This window comes from Bombus pyrosoma, linkage group LG4 (assembly GCF_014825855.1).
Source record: "Bombus pyrosoma isolate SC7728 linkage group LG4, ASM1482585v1, whole genome shotgun sequence".
NCBI classification, from domain to species: Eukaryota; Metazoa; Arthropoda; class Insecta; order Hymenoptera; family Apidae; genus Bombus; species Bombus pyrosoma.
Genome location: NC_057773.1, coordinates 8,793,015 through 8,807,953, shown reverse-complemented (window position 1 = coordinate 8,807,953; position 14,939 = coordinate 8,793,015). Strand labels below are relative to the sequence as shown.

The window sequence follows — 14,939 nt, the reverse complement described above, 5'->3', positions numbered from 1 at the left end:
AGCCGACAGAAGGTTGAATAATAAAGACGTGTTTACGAGGCAAAGGATCTCTCTTTCCAGCGAGCGGAATTTTCATTCGTGGCAGCCGACTCGACGGATCACGCCTCGATCGAGAAAAGTAAAGTAAAAGAGGAGCTATGATGCAGCATCCAACGTTCAACTGGAAAACGAGTTTAAACGAACGATGTGGAAGTTTTCTGGATAGCTAGACCACTCCGCTATCGAGTATACCGGCCGTGAAATAAAAAAAGTCGCGAAGATGAGACTTGGAAAGCAGGCCGAATCCCTTTGAGATTTTTTTTTTAGTACGAGAGGGGTTAAGATGAAACTTGTGTGGATTTTTTTTCTCGGATACGTAATGAGATACGCGGAGACCTGGATTTGACAAACACGGGGCTTGAGACTCGATCTCAAGAACCGTTTGAATTTTATCTTCGTGTTTATTTTTTTCTTTCTTTTTTTTTTTTTTTTTTTTTTTTTTTTTTTTTTTAGTTAAACGTACGCATGTAATTTGTTCGTGTATCCAATTCTTGAAGATTTGCTTTTTGGTTTATTTGCGAATAGGAACGGTTCGAAAGTATTTGATATCTTTTTCTTATTGGTTTCTTATTTCTATGAAGACTTTATTTCACTGCACATATTTGTAAGAAAAAACACTGTTATGTAAATATTATATTTCATTCGATATTTAACATTAGAATATTTAATAAATTAATCAATGGAATAAAATATACCTTTATCGTTTGGAACAATGTTTCATGTAAAAAGAATATAAATCCTTCTCTTTACTAATTTACTGAAAGTTATTATAGATTAAATATGAAGTAAAAGACGCAACGTAATACCTTGCCTCTTGTCCCATTGTCTCTTAATTAATAATTATAATGAACTTCAATGATATACTTTTCATATAATTTCTATATATTTTAGATGTATGTAACTCGTATAGATAATATCGATTTTTGCATCTTCCGCAAGTTCCTTCCAGCGTGCAATATTTCAATAGAACGTAACTATTAAAATATTTCCACCCATTTAAAAATTTGTCCCTTTGCACAAATTTTTTCTTTAAATTCACAGTTAATGCACACGACAAGCTTCCATCCGTCCAGAACGCAGAACGTTTCTGTAGCATTAATAATTGAAATTAAATAAAATTATAAAAGCATGAAAGAATCGTAAAAAGGTATTCTACTCTTTGTGTCTCGGAGAACAAATGAATTTTTTAAATGAAATTCCGCCATGTAACAGCAAAGTAGGAGTACCAAACCAAATTACAATTTCACTTTCCTACGCGAATTATGAATTATGAATGATACATATACTTATATCGTAAAATTACATAACATAGAAGCACATGGAGTTTGAATTTCATAGGTTCAGTGCACATGTTGCAAGTAATCCTCGCATAATTTCCATCCTTCCATTAACAAAAATATTGCTTTTAGTAACATAGATGCTTTGGATAAAATTTTTAGTTAGCGTTAACAAAAAAAAAAAAAAAATTTATTTGACTATCCTAAGCTTTTAAAAAAGCTAAAGAAATTCCGAAAGACTTATTGAAATCCATAATATATTATACAGTCATTTTTTAAATGAAATATCTGCAAGACTTTTCAAGAAAAATAAAGATTCTCTGAAGAAATTTTATTATTAGAGTTAGAAAAATTATTTACATGAGTAGAAAATTGAAATTTACGAAACATTTACAATTCTAAATGAAGTTCCATGTAAATATCACAACATTTGTATTCCTTCTTTATATTTCAGACTAAAGAACAATTTCAATTTTTCAAAAAATTAATTAACACTCAACGACATAAGATTACGCGTCACATTTTCTCATCAGACAATTATCAGATTAAATACGATAAACGGTACAGTCGAAATATAATATAAGAACGGAAGCACTAAATAAAAAGATTGTTTGGAAAGGAAAGCGGAGGAAATGTTGCGAATTATCGGACGATTTGCTGGGAAATATTATAGAAATCCCGCGCATAAATACTTTCAAGAAATTCCTGATACTGACACGTTCCTTTCCGTTCTCGATGAAGCGGAAGAAAAATTTGCCCAGGGTGGTGCTTATTCTCAGGTTACTCGGCGTCTAGCCAACTGGGATGTCATTAGCATAATCGACCGGAATTTTGTAATCTCACTTTCAAAACTTTACTCGATAATGTCGAAGAAGGTATTTGATCCGCGTCACGGCTCGTGTTTGCATCCTTGATTATTATCCATTAATATTGATGACATTTTTATAGAACCTCTGAGACTTTTCTTTATTTATGCTAATCTGGTCATGCGATTCTTGTGGTCGATTAATTCTTAATCCTATGACTTTTTGAATATAATACAGCATTTTAAAATTACCAATTTGCATGTCACAAGGCCGTAAAAAAATAGATTGAGAAAATTATATGACGTCCGAATAGTTATTGTTTCGTATCGTTTTGTGTAGAAAAAGATTTGTTTTCAATGAAAATATAGATACATTGATCGATATTGATTTATAACATTGTGAAGTCTCGTTTTAATTATAATAATTGCAAAGAAAAAAGTGGTTATAACGAGATAGAAGATGGATAGACGTCGTTGTTAAATCTGTACGCTTTCCCTTTCTATATCGTATTTTACGTATCCAAATGTTATAACGTACGTCATAACTTTATCTTCAATAAACGACAAAAGGAGACAAGTACATTCTGTAAAGAGGCAGAGAGCTTTCACATTTGAATTTCAATAAGTAAAAGTGTAGATTTGTGCTTTCATACTGCTGGAATTTCATTTCATAGGGGTGAACGCGAGAATAACTGACATTCCGCGAGAGACTTTAATTTGCATAACTCTCTTGTATAAGCCGAGGTTTACAAGTGGAGATGTGCCGGTTTTAACGCGTATCAATCCTGAATTATGCGGTAAAAATCCTAGTAAACGCGTGTAATATATCGTTAAAGTAGCTTGAAACTAATTGGTACGGTTATACACGGAGAACAGTCGAAACAGTAGACAAATAGCGCGCGACGATAAAAAATACTGCCTGCAGGAAATTTTGTAGCGTGAAATGTTTGAGAATGAAAAGAGTTGCGAAATTAGATTCAAAAATATGATAAAAGAAGAAAGATATGAAAGCGAATAATGCCGCGAGATTAACTGTAAAACTTTGAAACGCGTCTTCGCTCGAAAGGAATTAATTGCTGCGAGTAAAAGCGAGATCTCAACTTCTCTCTGGTGTTCACGAGAGAATGAATAAAAATTACATTATTAAAAGCCATATTTTTCAAACTTATCCTGCATTTCTTAGCATCAATCTCATTTTACAAACAGGATGATGCTGGCCATTTCTAATTTGCTCTTATGCTCATTAGGTGAACTGCTTTTTTCTTCTCCTGGACATTTCCACATTCCGAGAAAACTAAGTCGAGTGTCATTAGTGCGCAAAAAAAGCTCGTCGTGGGTAATCAACGGATTTTTTCAATTTTCGAGTGTCCCCTCTCTGTGTAATGAGATACTCATTTCCATTCGGGACGCGCACTTGCTCCAATTTTATGAAGGTTCGAAATCCTGTACGTACATAACACATGTCCCTATATTAACCTAAACCAGCACTACATCTATGTATATAAATAAAAGTATTGTAAAACGTTGATTAGTCAAATGAAGATCAATGAAATTGTATTTATTTTATTACCAAAATCTGTTTGTTTTTCAATTGATTGTTTACAGTCGCATCAACCACTATAATAGCATGTTAATGAGGAAGTGGAAATCGAAAGTTGAACTCGATAATTCCTTGAGAAAATTAGTCCATTGTGACAATTTTGGTAACTCGTCCCTGCGTTACGAAAGAATTTATTGATCGTGGTAACTTGTGATTCGTAAAATTTCGCTAACATTCATTCCATCGTACAGGCAAATCTTCTTCATTTTCCCCGATTTTCAAACGAATTTTCAATTTTAATTCCACCAGCCTCGCTCCCGAATTTCGCCAAACTTCAGTGCGCTATACCTCTAACAAGAAAACCCCATCAACGCGTACCTCCCCTAAGCCACGCCTTTAACTAAAAAACAAGTAGCGTTGAACAAGCCATTAAAATAGTGTCCGAATACCCTTCTTATCTGAGAAAGCTTTCGCTGAATTTCAGAACAGAACTCCCGGCAAATTAGTATCACTTTCAAGCTCGAAACGAGTCGGGGGTTGAAAATCCGCGGCGAACGTCGGGATTGATTGAACACGAGTCCTTTGTCGAGTCCATCTGGCCGACGAAAAACGGACAAGCCGACCTGAAAGCCAAGCGCCCCTCTAACGAAAGAGAATACGCGAAAATTAGAAAACCCCGTCGGGCAGAGTGACGCCTGGCCATTGACTGGCCAGCTCAGCTCGACGAGCAAATATTTAGCCACGGCGCGCGGATGGCAAACGACGAAATAAGGACGAGAAGCCATTAGGCCACTATCTTGCTTCCAGAGAAGCGAGAGAGACCTAGCCCTCTCCAATCCTCGAGCAAAGCCGGCGCCAAAGAGGTGAACGAGATGAGGCCACCTGGCTGCCGGCATACCGCTGTAAAATATGCCCCGCTTTACACGCGAGTCTCTTCCGTTCCTCTTCTTCCTCTCTCTTTTCTTCTTCTTCCTTTTTCAGACTGCGTCTGCTATCGTGCAAAAGGTGGCGCGTATTATACTCTGGTAACGAGAGCAGAAAAGGTTTCAATGAAGGGGCCGATTGTTCAGCAGCAGGAAGTTAATCCCTCGACGTACGATTTTGTCCGATTTAACTTCGGTCAAAAATGCACAATTTTCTTCTCAGCGGAATTGTTTCTTGGTTATACAGGGAAATTTTTATTTCTAAATTCTTCGTGATATTAGAATTACTGTTGGAGTCTATAATTATTCACAGCATTGTACAAGCTGGCAAAAAATAAGAAGAAAATATCGAATGGAATTTTTGTATATGACGCTATACGTAAAAGAGGGAGATTCTAATAATGTTTAAAATATTTGCACAAGGAAAATCAATTGCTCTACAAATGCACTTAGTACAGACATTGTAGACATTGGAGTATTTAATACCTAATTTTTAGGGGCAAATGTTAACGTCGTTTTACAAAAATGTATATATTCAATTAATGTAGCAAAAGGCACATACCGTGGAATAATTCACTTCTAAAATCTTCAAACTGAAATTCTGACAATATCCTGTAAGAGTTAATTCTTGTTTCTCATCCAAGCGAAACGTCTATGTAAATATCTTCAGCACCAAAATTACCTTATGCCTTACGTCTGGTTAAAATGAGAATTTTTTCAAGAGAACAAATATTTTCGTTCGCCCTGGACAAACTAATTTTCCTCGTATTACAAGATCCCTCGGAGAAAAATGACATTAAAAGAGTCCGCAGGATGCTGGTACGATCGTTAATGCGAAAGACGATTTTAAGCATGCCGTTTCAGAGCGTAGGATCCGAGCGCGTTTCGAGGTAATTAATGGTCGAAATAGAACCAGCAGACACACAGAGATCCGTCGCGAGTTGTACAGCTCGATAGATGAAGAGAGATCAAGAGCAAAACTCGAATCTGAAACGCAAAGTCTGTACCCGTTAGTAAACCGGTGAATGATGTTACGAATTCGAGTTGCCATTATTGAAGCAACGGTCACTGAGTTCCAACACGACTACTCTTCATTGTAATTCGGGAACAATACAATGGTATCTATATAACCAAACAACGATTTATAAACCAGACTTGGATAAATTTTATTTGAAATAAAAATAAACGATAAGAACTTCAGATAACGAATCGTTTTTACTGTGTTATTATTTTCATTTTGGAAATAATGCGGAACGAGTAATTCTATTTTGTGTTAAGGTCTAATAAATCATTTTTAGTTGGTTTCCTATTTTAGTTAATTTTTTAAAGTACAATAATAAATAATTTGGATTCTGATATTAATTGAAATTCTTAATGTCATACTTGAATATAGCTGAATTGTTTCACCATGTATATAGCGTTAGCTCGCGGAACTGTTTCAATTTTAATCGATCATCTTTGAGTATTATGTGTCTGAGTTTGTCTGTACGAGACACTGAGCAAATCTGTATTTCTAACACAGTTAGCCATGATAGATAGCATAATAGAATCGGGAACTATTTCACGGATTATCTTAAGAGATATACGTAAAACGTACAATATTGTATATCATAAGAGATGGACATATTCGGTTTTTAATTTAAAACCATTTACTTACTCAGGTAAAGTATATTATATATTACTACAATGGGAGATTCTATTAGTCTTTAGGGCTTTTTAAATTAAATCTAATCTGTATAATAATAATTTCATTATGTATGTGCAATAATTTTGGCATTTTATAAATAGCTTATAGCAAGTAGGTTCAATTCTATTATACAGTTCTGTGATCATTATTTTCTATATTTCTCTACGATTTTCAGCTTTCTTCTAATCTAATTAACTCGTTAGAACTAAGAAAAGTAATTTTATAGTATACAAGCATTAAACGGCAAAGCAATTTCGAAACAATTTCAGATTTCTTAATTGTACTGAAATATCGAAAACATCGAAATTAAAGGAAAAATTATTCAATGAATATTCTCTTTCACTTGTTATAAATTTGATTATCAAATGAATTTCCTACTTTGCATAAATAAGACTCGATAAATAATCTTAATAAGTACAATAATTTCTCGAAAATATTCCTCGCCGTCGGTTTCTAGTTGAGAAACTCTATTTCGCTCGATCAATCGGTAACTAACGACCACGGTTATTCTCACTCTACCAAATACTTTAATACAGTTAGTTCGTGTCAGAAATGCAAACTAATTTAGCCTTCGAACTTCGATATAGCTCGTCTTATCGTGAGAAATTATTGCTGGAATATATCTTACAGTTACGGTATAACATCCAAGTTTCTTCCCTCGTCTTGTACGAATTTAATTAACAATTGGGATGCAAATGACATTAATCCATAGATACCGTACGATTATTCGTAAGATGGGAACGAATCAAATTTCCATGCGAAAATTGCACCATTTGTTGATGGAAATTCTGCACTTGAAACATAGCGCACTATTCACGCAATATGATTTAACATATAGCTCGTTGAATAAACCGAACAAATATTCGCAAGTTTAATTAAAACTAGCGATTAAACATCAAATGTACATCAATACAAACAAAATAAGAATATTTCCTTTTCTGGCTTTAAACGACTTTTAATTTACATTTATTACAAACATCATTCTAAACGTACAGTACAGATAATCAATTTTTAATCAGAATTTATTATTGATCGATTAATTTATGACATGGAGGAGGATCTACGAATTATTTAAACTAGATTCAATAGTTAAAAAAATGTATCTTAGACAATGTTACACGTCGATTGTATTATTACAATAGAATACAAAGAGCATTCACGTGTTTTCATATCATTTTCGACGGCGGTGTAAGAATACTAGCATTGAAAAGAATTAATATTGTTATATATTTCTATGTTATTGGTTGTTAAATTGTTCATGTATTTCATCATTAATTATTAAAGGTGATTAAATTTGATTTACGAGTAGTGGTAAAAAAACATGGAAGTCGGAAGTTGACGAATAAAAGAACTTCTCACACGAATAAGGACATCTATTCCTATGCACGAACAAAAGTAATCTGCTTGAGAAATTGACTCTAAAAATACTTCACTGTATGATTTATAGAAAAACAGAGCACGTTGTCTTCATTAATAATTCCATGTTACGAGTGTGGCTAAATTCACGAAGAATCAATAAAGCGGAAACAGAAAGAGGGAGGACGGACAGGCGAAGTTGAATCACCCTCGGCACGTGCCTCTTTTCGAAGCTGATTTCTCCTTTATTCAAATTTCTGGTCACATATTTCGAGCCTCATTGGCATATTATAAAGTAACATTGATATCGGACACGGGGTAGGGATCATAATTATGCATGGAAAGGAACTTGTTCCTAGAATTATTGTATAATTCTATTCGAGTCCTCACCCTCATTTCTCATTGTCAATGTCACATTACTAAAAGTAACATGGAATTTATTTTCTTTCCTTGACTTTGTTTTCAGTGAATAAATCAAGATAAATAGATTAATTTTTTTAATGACTCAACTTCAATACGCTTTTGAATTCTTTTAATAGATTAATTTATTCCAAAATATGTTAAAATAAGAAAATTCAAATGAAAAAGAGATTACATTAAATACATAAATTTTGTGTAATTATAAATTACTTCTTCTTTATAATAAAAAGTACTAATAAATGATATTACAATTTCTTAAATATTTCATGAAAAATGTGTCAGATGAAGAATCTTGATGTGAATTTTTTCAAGCAGAATTTTAATTTAATGAACTTACAATATATAAATTTACTTATATCTTTAGAATACACTTAGACTGGTACATAGGTATATTTAAATTTTAAGCATATCTGCTTGCTCGATGACTATCTATAATAAGCTATTATTTAAATTGAAAAATTATTTTCACTGCCAGAATATTTATTTATAGCACGTAAAACTGTAACACACGAAGTTAGTTTTTAGAAATGTTACATGAGATAATCCAACTTCCATATGTAAAGAGACAAACAAAAAAGGTAGAGAAAGTATGGAAATATTTCTGGGATTTTTGTAGAATTTTGCTCGAGATGCTGAATCTCTGTTTTTAACTGAACTCGTAAAATCGGAAAACACGTTATTCAGAGCATTTAATCAAGTTTCAAATTTACGTTGGTACACGTGCGTCATTTTCGTCTTCATGGCCATTTCTTTTTTTTCTATTCTTGTGAGTCTGGATACGCCGCGTATATATATAAAATATTGCATCGAGATAACACGAAGTTGCACACCACGTTTTTTATTCACTTAGCACGTTCGATATTTCACGTGGTCGCCGCGTGCAAGAAAAATGTTTATTGGAAAACGTGAAAAATTGATATCCTGCGCGGCAACTCTGGGAAGCTGTTAAAATTTAAAATACATCTCTGTGAAAAGCATGTTTCACGTCGAACTGAGAATATCCGAGATACGCGTGTATAAAATAAGAATATAAAGAAGGAAGTGATAAAAACTTTGATATATGTGTCCATATAATCGTATGAGCGGAATATTGTGTGAAAATCAAAGCATATTTAAAAACACGAGTGAAATTATTGTACACAAAAATTAATAATAGACTGCGAAACTTTATACAGTATTTATAGGAAGATCCATCTTTTAAATTATAGAAATAAGATACATAAAAATAAGAATTCGTATAAATATTCGTAATCCAATTATTAAATTACTTTAAAATACAGCATTCAAGTATAAATCAGCAGAAGTATAAAATTTGTATCGCTTATAAATTCCGATATAATGAAAGTGATATTATATCTACACACATACCAAATTTTCGAGAATTATCGAAAACGTATGTGATAATTTTCTGTCTTTCTTTAACGAAAATTTAAATGAATTTCAGCGTTTGTTATTTCAGAAAGGCTAATAACAAACATCTAAATTTTAATTAGTGAGAAAGAAAATGGGAGAAAATGGAACGCGTGTATATTTCTAGCGTCATAGAAGGAAAGGCAAATGTAAATGTGGCAAGGTCTGAGTCAATATTATTTGTCGGGATTACCACGTCGAAATTGCTCGTCATCCAGCATTGCACAATCAAAACACGTGCTTGGCATACGTGCTTAACTCCTGTGACTCGATAATTATGAATTTTGATATATATATAGTAAACAAGTAACGCGGATTATTCTTGAAATATAATTATTCCTGGAATGTTCATCTAAAGCAAATATTGCATTTAATTGTTAATGCTCTTGTTTACTGTGATATTGAACATATATGCAGAAGCAGCAATATCTAATCATTTTTAACATTATTCTTTTAAGATACCTATAAGATACAGATGAAGTGACGTACCATTTTATGTTAATTTGCTTGAGAGAGAGTTTTCTACATTATGTACTTTCATGTTAAAATATAACAAATAAAATTTGTAATTTAATTGTAAGTTATGATAATTTATATTATTTTAAAGTATTATTATAAGCGCGTTATAATAGCAAGCATTATAAAATAATCGCTTCTCATTTAAAGTACATTATAATTATATCAATTCAAAGCTCTAGTAAAAGCAATAAATTATTTAATGCTATAGGCACACAAAATTATATGTAATCCGCTTTCATATTTACTGAGTCATCTAATGATGTTCATGAATTTATAGCACACTGTTCGTGAAATGTTTCTTATTGAATTTCTCCTACTTTCACGTTAAATATGGATATTTACTTGTTCTCCGGACAAAACTATCATATACATTACTTTATGAACATTAAATAAGAAAGTTGCTAATATCCACTAACCAGATATCGGCAATTTAATAATGTAATATCGTAATATTTAGTAATTCCGTTCGCTTATATTTCACGTACCAAGTACAGTGAATTCTCATACTCGGTATTCTCGTTATTCTACCTAATAATGAAAAATTGAACATTTCACTTACAAAAGGAAGATATCAACCGCTTCATGGCGCTTATGGCGCTACTATAAAGAAGCTTATCACTCTATGTTACGTTTTTTTTACAACCACACTTTCATAAATAATGCTTTCATTTATCATTTAATAATAATATTATTATACTAATCAAAACATATGAAGCAGATAACATATTATATTAAAATGACGAAGTAAATCATTTCCACACGAAATATAAACAAACAATCACATACCTGTCATCTTAACACAGATAACCACTAAGAATTAAAATAACTAATTTTCATAGCCAAACAACAGAACACTTATTCAAAGATTTATATCTCAAACTAGCCGCGTTTTCGAAGAAAAATACCAAAGCAAAACAAGGTTTTCGTAAAATCGTAAGAACCCAATTTATTACGCCACCTTCTACTTGACACGCTCAACATGTAACACTAGTGACAACGTCGCGTTTGAAAATGTCAAACGAAAATTTCATCGAGTCGCGATAAAGAGGACGTAACAATCCGAGCAGCGTGTGTGGTGCGTCTTCGAAAAAGCGAGTAACGTGGAGCGGGGATAACTTCGATAAAGGGAACCTCATATGTAGGGATTACGCGGTTCCTCTCCCTTTTCATCCCTATCGTGCAGCTTGACCTCGGTCGCGCGATCCTCTTGGCTGTTTACAGAGTACCGTTGAAATGGCAGACACGGAGACACGTATTTTGCGAGCTGCGAGCGTAAACTTTGCGTTCCAAGCTACGCGATGTGCGTCAGTATGCCTAGACATCGGTTATTGCCACGTTTTCGACGTTTCTGCGATTGTTTGCCCTCTCTCGCCCTATACGACTAACATACAGCGACAATGCCATCACGGTTTCTCTTCGCGACCTGCCACGTGCGTATGTAACAATCGCAGCTTTGTTATGCCGCGGTAAAATACACGCAAGTGTTGTTACAGTGATATATTTCCTCGGCGCACGAGTTATGTCACGACGCACCTGCTGCATTTGTAATGACGGTGTTACGCTTAACTTGGTTACACGACCTTTAAGCATTGTGGCGTTTAATAAAGTACGGTCGAAGATATTGGTGGATTTATGTGCTTGGTTTTGTTTACATTTTGCATCTTTGGTTTAGGAGATAGGTCTGTTTCGTATGAGAAAGTAACTCAATCGATGGTAAAACGTCTGATGATTAAGTCGTTCGTGTCGTTCTTGTATCTTCTTTTCTTAATTGTTTCTCGGGTTTTTATGTATGTATGTGGATTTATCTATGTAGATTAGGAGAAAGGTAGTAAATGCTTTGTGAGGTTGTGAAATTTACTGTGAAATTCTGTGAATAGACCTATGTACAATTAGCGTTTTAATGTAATTGGCTTGAGAAAACTAACATGTGCGATGCAACGTTTCTTTAGAGAAACCGCATAGTAATTAACATATTATCGATGAACTTATACTAACTACGTTTATTATGAATTTACCAAGTCAAATAATCCACTCTCAAATTTCTATCGGATCGAAATTTGTAAGTTAAACATAAGATCTTCACGCGATGTCAAATAGATGCATAATGCTGATACTCGAAAATGTAATTACTAACTAAGTACGGAGAATTAGAAATTCTTTAGAAAATCAATGAAAAAACATGAATTTTATTTTTCATATAAGAAGATAGGAGACGAAGATTTAATTTTATGATGTTTCTATATAGATCACAATCTTCTGTTATTTAGATTAACTAGATGTTTAGCCGAGCTGAATACGTGTATAATATATTTAACATAAATTCCGGAAATATTTTTAAACTATATTAATTTTGAAATAGTTTTAAAACGATATTTATGCCTTTAAATGAAATATAAAAATACGATATGAATATTACAAATATTTAAAAAAGAAACTAAAAGTATTTATAACTTTACAAACATTTTCCGTAATTTATCTTTTCAGCTATCATAATTCTACTACTATTTGTATAAAAGATGTTATAATCAAAATAAATCGCTTCTGAAATCACAAAACCCGCCTTGGCAATTATTTTATTCCTTTCGACGAATCAAACACGCAAAGCTATATATATATATATATATAGTGCACGTCAAAAAGTTGGAAAACTTCTATAGTATCTAAATTATTTAAATACATCAACCACAAACCAATATTTTACGTGAAATGCTAGCAAAACAATGTTGCAAACGGAAGTGGTAAAAATGGTACCAAAAACAAACTATATAAAACGAATCAAGAAACCACGAAACGTTTTTAATCTCTCGTGGACCACGATATTTTCTCGATAGCAATAACGGTAACCAAATACGCTAGAAATCCACGATGTGCAAAGTAACAGTGCATTTTGACCATTGTACAGTGTTATACTCGATATATGACGAAAAACGACATTTTTATAATACGTATGTGTTCGTATATATTTTTCATAAGAGAACACATTTAAGGATGATCAAGTAATATAACTCAAGTAATATAATATAAATTATACTTGTTATTAGATATCAAAATATGTCTTTGTCTTGTTTTATTATTAAACTTCCAACGAATCTGCACACGAGCTATTCCCTTTCTGTTTTAAATATAATGTCGACCTTTATTTCCGTACACTTGCTTCCTTTGTATACAATGTTATCTCCCCAACAGTTTTTAAACACTGACAGTATCATTTTTTTTTTCCAAGCACACGCCACATCATACACACACCATATGTGGCATAGATATCGTGGAATGCGCACGCTGTATTGTCAGCATCGAGTGGGTTAAGATAATAATATGCGTGTGGAATGTTTTATGAGTTTGTAAATCCTCCTAAATTTTAGGAATAGGTAGGACGAATACATAATTTTATGTTAGTCGAATTAGTCAAAAATATCACCTTTAAAAACTATATCTATTTACATACATGAACTGAGATAAACTACTTTTCAAAAACAAAGTTTTCCCCAGTTTATTGTTCAATTCCTTGGAAACTTAACCCGAATTATAGACAGATACATTGAATTTTTGGTTTGAACTGATGTGAGATTCACGACAGTTTCCTCGCCATATCAAGGTAGCATTACTTCTGGAAGATTAGCTTTAAGTAGAACTGCGTCGTTTTTGCTATGTAAATGCCATTGATATCGATTTTACAATTATACGCTTACGTAATATACTGTATCATTCATTGATAAGAATATAATTCAATATATTTTGAAGTTGGTAAACTAAACGTCTTATTAAAACTTGTAAAAGTTCTGTCACAGATAATAATATTTGTAGTATATTTGTAGTATACAAAAACTGATAGTATATATACTATATATACATATAATGTTGTATGAATTATATAGTCATCGTAATTATATAATCATTATATGAACTATGTAATCGTGATTCTTTTTCTATGAATATAAAGGAACTCTTTTTCGTTTATCGTATAATTTACATAATACATACAAAATAGTTTCATAATCAATATCATAGTAACGTTTTAATTAATGTTTAATCTACGAATGTGTGTTATTTTCCATACATATTAGAACTGTAATAAAATTTTGAAAATCAAGTTCATTGCTATAATATTCTACAATATATAACTGTAATAATAATAATGCTAATGATTCTAGCAATAATAATTGCAATAATAACAATAAAGAATAAAATAATTATCAGAGCCTTTTTCATCCAGAACTTTACGAAACCATATTTTGTGCGAGCAACAAAAATAACCAAGCGTCCAACTACTTTCGAGCATCAGAATATTGTACCGATATCAATAGACTGCGGATTTCTATACATCTACATAAAATTTTATTTACTTCATTCGTGTATTTAATATAAAAGAACAACACCGCACAAAAAATCTATATCGTGCAAAAATACACAAAATATCTAAACTATATTAATCGTTGTAATATTCAGGTAAGGGAAACAAATCTCTGCACACATTCCATCTCTTTAATTACGTTGATAAAGAATTAAGTTCGCATAAAAATGCACAGTCTAGTCATCGATGTTACTCAGACAGTTAACAAATATGTTTGTTATTGAACGATCGGAAGCAAGTTTCCACTGTTTTCACAATTTGAGAACGATCACTAAAATGTCACCTGGAATTTGGAGTAAACATCAGAATGCTTGGAAACCGCTCTAATTCCTCGATCGTGATCGTCAATCGCCATCTCTGACCTGGATGCAAGGACAAATCCTCGGCATTCGAGGCTCGAGCTCCTTGTATCCAGCAGGTAGCTCTTGAGCGACGTTCGTGAGTCATGCTATGTGAACGGTGGCATCGCATTCGCATGCAGGATACCTTCTGGCAATTTCAACGGGAGCTCGGAGCGGGAGGTTGGGATTGCCCACATTGTAAACACGTTTATTAACTCGTGCACGCGAGTTAAGAACCGTGCGGGTAGAGCGTATTGAGATAACACGCGTA

At 32.9% G+C, this 14,939-nt stretch overlaps 1 protein-coding gene across 6 annotated transcripts in view; it reads right to left on the bottom strand.

Annotated features, from left to right (window-relative positions):
* Positions 1-14,939, bottom strand: part of LOC122567188 — a 143,789-nt gene that overhangs the window by 44,100 nt on the left and 84,750 nt on the right. The window lies entirely within an intron of this gene.